General features: G+C 38.2%; 1 long non-coding RNA gene across 1 annotated transcript; it reads left to right on the plus strand.

Moving 5' to 3' along the window:
• Nucleotides 4,530-4,907, plus strand: LOC110269298. The gene is made up of 2 exons (XR_002358277.1): nt 4,530-4,614; nt 4,786-4,907. It is a non-coding gene; the product is annotated as an uncharacterized LOC110269298 (long non-coding RNA).

Below are 7,436 nucleotides of genomic sequence, written 5' to 3' on the forward strand. Positions count from 1 at the left end.
TTGACTTTAACCGCTCAGTCTCAAGTTTTCACTTGACACCTTCACGCCACAAGCACATGGTTAGGGACAGCTTGGTTTAGCCGCTTAGACCAGGATTTTATTCCTTTAGGCCCTCCTATCCACTGATGTTCAAAGCCTTGGGATCCTTTTTATTTGCCCTTGCCTTTTGGTTTTAAGGGTTATTGGCTTTTTGCTCTTGCCTCTTGGTTTTAAGAGCTTTTGCTTGCTTTTTCTTTTTCTTTCTAATTTTTTTTTGCTATTTTTTTTCTCTTTTTTTTTCCTCAAGCTTTGTTCTTTGCTGCTTTTTCTTGCTTCAAGAATCATTTTTATGATTTTTCAGATTATCAAATAACATGTCTCCTTATCATCATTCTTTCAAGATCCAACATATTTAACATTCTTAAACAACAACTTCAAAAGACATATGCACTGTTTAAACATTCATTCAGAAAACAAGAAGCATTGTCACCCCATCAATATAATTAAACTAAGTTCAAGGATAAGTTCGAAACTCATGTACTTCTTGTTCTTTTGAATTAAAACATTTTTCATTTAAGAGAGGTGATGGATTCATAGGACATTCATAACTTTAATACAAAGTTACTAAATACTAATGATCATGTAATGAAGACACAAACATGGATAAGCACTTAACATAGAAAACGAAAAACAGAAAATAAGAACAAGGAATGAGTCCACCTTAGTGATGGTGGCGTTTCCTTCTTGAGGAACCAATGATGTCCTTGAGCTCTTCTAGGTCTCTTCCTTGTCTTTGTTGCTCCTCCCTCATTGCTTTTTGATCTTCTCTTATTTCATGAAGGATGATGGAGTGCTCTTGATGTTCCACCCTTAATTGTCCCATGTTGGAACTTAATTCTCCTAGGGAGGTGTTTATTTGCTCCCAATAGTTTTGTGGAGGAAAATGCATTTGAGGCATCTCCGGGATCTCATGGTGATGAGCTTCCTGCGCCTCTTGAGCTCCATGAATGGGCTCTCTTGCTTGCTCCATCCTTTTCTTAGTGATGGGCTTCTCTTCCTCAATGGGAATGTCTCCTTCTATGAAAGCTTCAGCTGAGTAACATAGATGGCAAATAAGATGAGGAAAAGCTAGCCTTGCCCCATGGGAGGGCTTTTCGGCTATTTTGTAGAGTTCAAGGGAGATGACTTCATGAACTTCTACTTCCTCTCTAATCATGATGCTATGGATCATGATGGCCCGATTCACAGTAACTTCAGATCGGTTGCTAGTGGGGATGATGGAGCGTTGGATGAACTCCAACCATCCTCTAGCCACAGGCTTGAGGTCCAGTCTTCTTAATTGAATCGGCTTGCCTTTGGAGTCAATCTTCCATTGAGCTCCTTCCACACATATGTCCATAAGGACTTGGTCCAACCTTTGATTAAAGTTGACCCTTCTAGTGTAGGGGCGTGCATCTTCTTGCATCATAGGCAAGTTAAATGCCAACCTCACATTTTCCGGACTAAAATCTAAGTATTTCCCCCAAACCATGGTGAGATAATTCTTTGGGTCTGGGTTCTTACTTTGATCATGGTTCCTAGTGATCCATGCATTGGCATAGAACCCTTGAACCATTAGGATGCTGACTTGTTGTACGGGTTTTGTTAGAACTTCCCAACCTCTTCTTTGGATTTCATGTCGGATCTCCGGATACTCATTCTTCTTGAGCTTGAGAGGGACCTCAGGGATCACCTTCTTCTTGGCCACAACATCATAGAAGTGGTCTTGATGAGCTTTGGAGATGAATCTTTCCATCTCTCATGACTCGGAGGTGGAAGCTTTTGTCTTTCCTTTCCCTTTTATAGAGGATTCTCCGATCTTAGGTGCCATCAATGGTAATGGAAAAACAAAAAGCTTATGCTTTTACCACACCAAACTTAGAATATTGCTCGCCCTCGAGCAAGAAAAGAAAGAATAGATGAAGAAGAAGAAGAAAATATGGAGGAGAGGGAGAGAGAGGTGTGTTTCGGCTAAGAAGGGGAAGAGAGGGTTGTGTTGTGTGAATTTGAAGAAGAATGGAGGGCTATATATAGGGAAGGGAGGGGGGTAAGGTTTCGGCCATATAAGGTGGGTTTGGGTGGGAAATTGATTTTGAATTTTGAAGGTAGGTGGAGTTTTTGAGGTAGGTTTATGGGGAAGAGTGGATGGATGTGAGTGGTGAAGTGGTGATAGGGAAGAGAGATTGAGGTGATTGGTGAAGAGTTTTGGGGAAGAGTGTTTATGGGATTGTGTGAAAGATGGGTGAGAAGAAGTGAGTGGAGGTAGGTGGGGATCCTGTGGGGTCCACAGATCCTAAGGTGATCCTGTGGGGTCCACAGATCTTGAGGTGTTCAAGGATTTACGACCTTGCACCAAATTGGGCATGTAAAATGCCCTTGCACACAACTCTGGGCGTTCAGCGCCAGCTTAGTGCTTGTTCTGGGCGTTGAACGCCCATTTGTTGCCCATTTCTGGCGTTGAACGCCAGAACCATGCTTGTTCTGGGCGTTCAGCGCCAGCTCTTCTCCAGGGTGCATTTCTAGCGTTCAAACGCCCAGATGATGCCAATTTCTGGCGTTCAGCGCCAGAACCATGCTCTGTTCTGGCGTTGAATGCCCAAAACATGCTTCTTACTGGCGTTTAAACGCCAGTAAGGTCTTCCTCCAGGGTGTGATTTTTCTTCTGCTGTTTTTGATTCCGTTTTCAATTTTTTTATATTTATTTTATGACTCCACATGATCATGAACCTAATAAAACATGAAAAACAATGAAAATTAGATAAATAAACATTGGGTTGCCTCCCAATCAACCTTTACTAACACGTCCTCTACTTGTCCATAAGCCTGTTTTCTTGAATTGTCTGCCATCTCTAATGAGATTTTAGCAGCTTGCACCCCAAAGATTCCCAGTTTCTCTATTACAGAGAGGGGCATGAGGTTTATTCCTGAACCAAGGTCACACAGAGCCTTAAAGATCATGGTGCCTATGGTACAAGATATTAAGAACTTTCCAGGATCCTGTTTCTTCTGAGGCAATGTCAGTTGATCCAGATCACTTAGTTCATTGGTGAACAAGGGAGGTTCATCTTCCCAAGTTTCAATGCCAAATAATTTGGCATTCAGCTTCATGATTGCACCAAGGTACTTGGTGACACTACAACAAATATGGCCTTTAGCAACGCCAAATTTTGCAACGCCTTAAAACCGTTCTCTTAGATAGGTTTAGACAACGGTTTTTTAAAGTATTACTGGTGAATTTCATTTTTCATCAATTTCTAGCAACACAGTAAAACCGTTCTGTTTGACTATTTTAAAGAACGGTTTTATAACCGTTACCATGAGTTGGCTTTAAGCAACGGTTTTTTATTGTTGTTTAAAGAATTGCACAAAAGAAACGCATCAAAATCGTTGCCGAAATGCTACACTTTAAAACCGTTCCATTAGATTGTCTTAGACAACGGTTTTTACAGTGTTGCTGTTGAAGTTCATTTTTTCATTACGCTATAGTAACAAAATAAAACCGTTCTCTTTTGACTATTTTAAAGAACAGTTTTACAACCATTACAACAATTGTTTATGAAACAACCATTTTTTAATATTATTTAAATAATTATACAAATTAAACAATACCAATAAAAATAATTTCAGATAATCATATAAATATAAACTATTTTTTCTATAAATACTGTCGCCGTCGAAGGTCCGTCGCCGAGGACGTGGAGAGGAGCCGCCGTTCATGCTTGTCGCCACCAAAAGAGGAGCCGCTACCGCCGTCGATTGTCACTGGAGAACACACCGTACCGCCGTGCCTCTGGTCGCCGGAATCACAGACCGGAGAGAAGGGGGCTGCCTTTCCTGTTGCTGCTGCCTCGTTCTTTTATTGTAAGCCATCTCTGTTTTGAATTCCATTGAATTCATTTTTGTTTTTGATTCCATCGAGTTTGAATTCTCCATTTTGCTGCAACCATGGTCACTGTTGTTGGAGTTTAATTGATTTGGTTTCTGTTTTGATTTGAATTTTGATTTGGTATAATGCTGCCTGTTTTGGTCACTGGTTCTCTGAGTTTAAATGATGGGTTCTCTCAGTGATAATATTCTAGGTGATTGAGTGATGCAACTTTTATGTAAATTAAGATTTATGACACTCCCTGTAAACATAGAGATGGATTATCACACTTCACCACCCTAAAGATACTGTAAACATGGAGATGGATTATAACTGGTGACTATTTCCTTATGAGGAGTAACATTCTAGAGTTATGCATGAGTTATAGAGTTCATGAGTACATGCAATCCATTTTTTGATTTTGTAGCACTATGCTTTTGCTATATTTCAATGTCAGACTTAATTTGATGCCCTAAACAAGCTGCTCTTACATTGTATTTTTATTGTTGCTATACTGTGCATTATTTCTACTATTATTTTTGCTTTGTATATTACTAATATATGACCTGTTTTCACATTAAGATTGGTGTATTAGTACTTCTATTGATTAGGCACATCTTATTAAAAGATGGGAATTTTTTTCTGCTTTTTGCAATAGGTGTGGAACATGGAAATGAGATAAACTCTGCAGTAGTTGCAGACAAGTGCGGTACTGCTCTGAGAAACACCAGGTAGCCGAATTGTTTAGATGTTTTATTTAGTCTTCTTTCCACAAATTATATCCTAATAGTTATCTTTTGTTTTCCTCATCCCCTCTCTCTATTAGTAAACATTATTAGCATTAGGCTTAGTATTATATTTAATTTGCTAACTTTTTTGTTCACAGGAAAATCATTATGAAGGTGAGGGAGAACTTAGTATTATATTTAATTCTGCTTCACTGCTTCTACCTCGCTGCTTCTGCTTCACTGCCTTGGCTGATTGTGGGTTGTCATCTGTGGTAAGTGGTCTTTTTCTGATTTTCTTTTGTTTAGTTAGGGCGTGTTTGGCTGTTGGCCATTTTGTTGGAGTTAAGAAAGAAGACTAGGCTATAAATAACTCTCTCTCTCTATGTCATTGAGTTGTAATTGCTGTGATTTTTCTATAAATAACTCTCTCTACGCGGCTGGAATAAATCATTAGCAATAGTGAAATTATGGAATTTTATTCATCTGGCTAAATGGATGAAGCTATTTTTTTTTTCAATTAAATGTATATAAATCGATAAGAGGGATGGTATATAATGCTAAAAATATTAATGTTTTAGTCTCTTTGAATATATTATGGTAATTTTAATTATTCTCTTTGTATAGAGACAACTGTGAAGAAAACATGAGGACCTACACAATGGTTGAAGATTCATGCAAGATAGTTAGAAGATAGAGAAGAAATTACTCTAAATATTGAAGGAGAGAGAATTGGTCCTACTGATGAAGTTGTAAACAACTTGAGCAAATTGGGCATAGTGGCAAGGAACTCATATGTTTGTCCATTAATTTTCACAAACTGGAAGGGGATTAAAGATAAAGAAGCTATTTGGGAATATGTTCAAGTGAGAATATTAGTCTTGTTTCTTTTAGAAACTTAAGGAAATGTACACATTTTATTCTTATTAGCAAATAATATGTGATTGTGGATCTTACAACAATTTTTATAAGTCAAATTTGATGGAAATGTTCAATTATTTTTCTTTAGTGACTTTATTCAAGTAGTTTAGATTATTTATTGACATTAAATAATAAAAAAAAATTGAAATTAAAACCGTTGCCGAAAACGACATCAACAGTAATGCTTTAAAACTGTTGTCATAGATGGTTATAAACTGGCAACGGTTTTAAAACCGTTGCCGAAACTTGGCACCAACGGTAACGGTTTAAAACCGTTGGCTATGTGAATAATAAAATTACAACAGTTTAAAACCGTTGCATATTCAGTTACGGTTTTAAACCGTTGTCATGTTAATAGGAACGGTTCGAAACCGTTGCTTATTAAGTAACGGATCAAAACCGTTGTTTAAAATTTTTCGTCAAAACCGTTGTCTATGCCACTAACTGTGGCAACGGTTTTTCTGTTACCGTTGCCTTAGGTAAAAAACCGTTGCCTTTGAGCATTGGTAACGGCCGCATATACCACAGGTCAAAAACCGTTGCCAAAGCGTTGCCTAAAGTTTTGGGAACGGTTTTTCAATCTACGGCAACGGTTTTTGACCGTTGCGAAAAGCCTTGTTTGTTGTAGTGTGACTTGCTCCTCAGTGACATCCTCATTCTCTTCAGAAGAGGAATACTCATCAGAGCTCATGAATGGCATAAGGAGGTTTAATGGAATCTCTATGGTCTCTAGTTGAGCCTCAGATTCTTTTGGTTCCTCAGAGGGAAGCTCCTTATTGATCACTGGGCGTCCCAGGAGGTCTTCCTCACTGGGATTCACATCCTCAACCTCCCTTACAGGTTCGGCCATGGTAATTAATTCAATGGCCTTGCATTCTCCTTTTGGATTCTCTTCTGTATTGCTTGGGAGAGTACTAAGAGGGATTTCAGTGATCCTTTTACTTAGCTGGCCCACTTGTGCCTCCAAATTTCTAATGGAGGACCTTGTTTCATTCATGAAACTTACAGTGGCCTTAGATAGATCAGAGACTAAGTTTGCTAATTTAGAGGTATTTTGTTCAGAGTTCTCTGTCTGTTGCTGAGTGGATGATGGAAAAGGCTTGCTATTGCTAAACCTGTATCTTCCACCATTATTAAAGCATTGTTGAGGCTTTTGTTGATCCTTCCATGAGAGATTTGGATAATTTCTCCATGATGGATTATAGGTGTTTCCATAAGGTTCACCTAAGTAATTCACCTCTGCTATTGCAGGGTTCTCAGGATCATAAGCTTCTTCTTCGGAAGACGCCTCTTGAGTACTGTTGGATGCAGCTTGCATTTCATTCAGACTCTGAGAAATCATATTGACTTGGTGAGTGTGTAGAGTTTAATCACTCAATCCTCTTGTAATCATGTTTTTCAAAGATTTGTTTTTAATCTTACAATCAACAAATATGTGAAGCCTGAATGCAATAATCATGAGGACTTATTAGGGTTGTAATGGGGTTAGGATATGGGTAGGATTAATATGGTTAAGTGGGCTAATAGATTGGATCTTTGATTAGCTTAAGTATCCCACCTAATCCTATATCAACCTATATACACAAAAGAAACCAACTTAACTCCCTATTAATCCTCTTTCTTACATTCACTCATGCATCTTCTTTCCAATTCACACACATATGCATCCTTTATTTATATTGTTATTTTCTTTTCTTTTTTTTTATTTTTTTTGGCAAAGGTATGTACACCAAAATTTTTTTTTATCATATAAAAGAGATGCATATGTTTTAAGTATAGAATGCATGAGTGTTTACCCATTTTCCAAAATTTCCTCATTGAAAACCCAATGAAACTCTCTACCAATGTTTCCCACAAATCACCCCCCCACACTTGATTAACACACACACTCAAACCCAAGCTAATCA

Source organism: Arachis ipaensis, chromosome B01 (genome assembly GCF_000816755.2).
Source record: "Arachis ipaensis cultivar K30076 chromosome B01, Araip1.1, whole genome shotgun sequence".
NCBI lineage: Eukaryota > Viridiplantae > Streptophyta > Magnoliopsida > Fabales > Fabaceae > Arachis > Arachis ipaensis.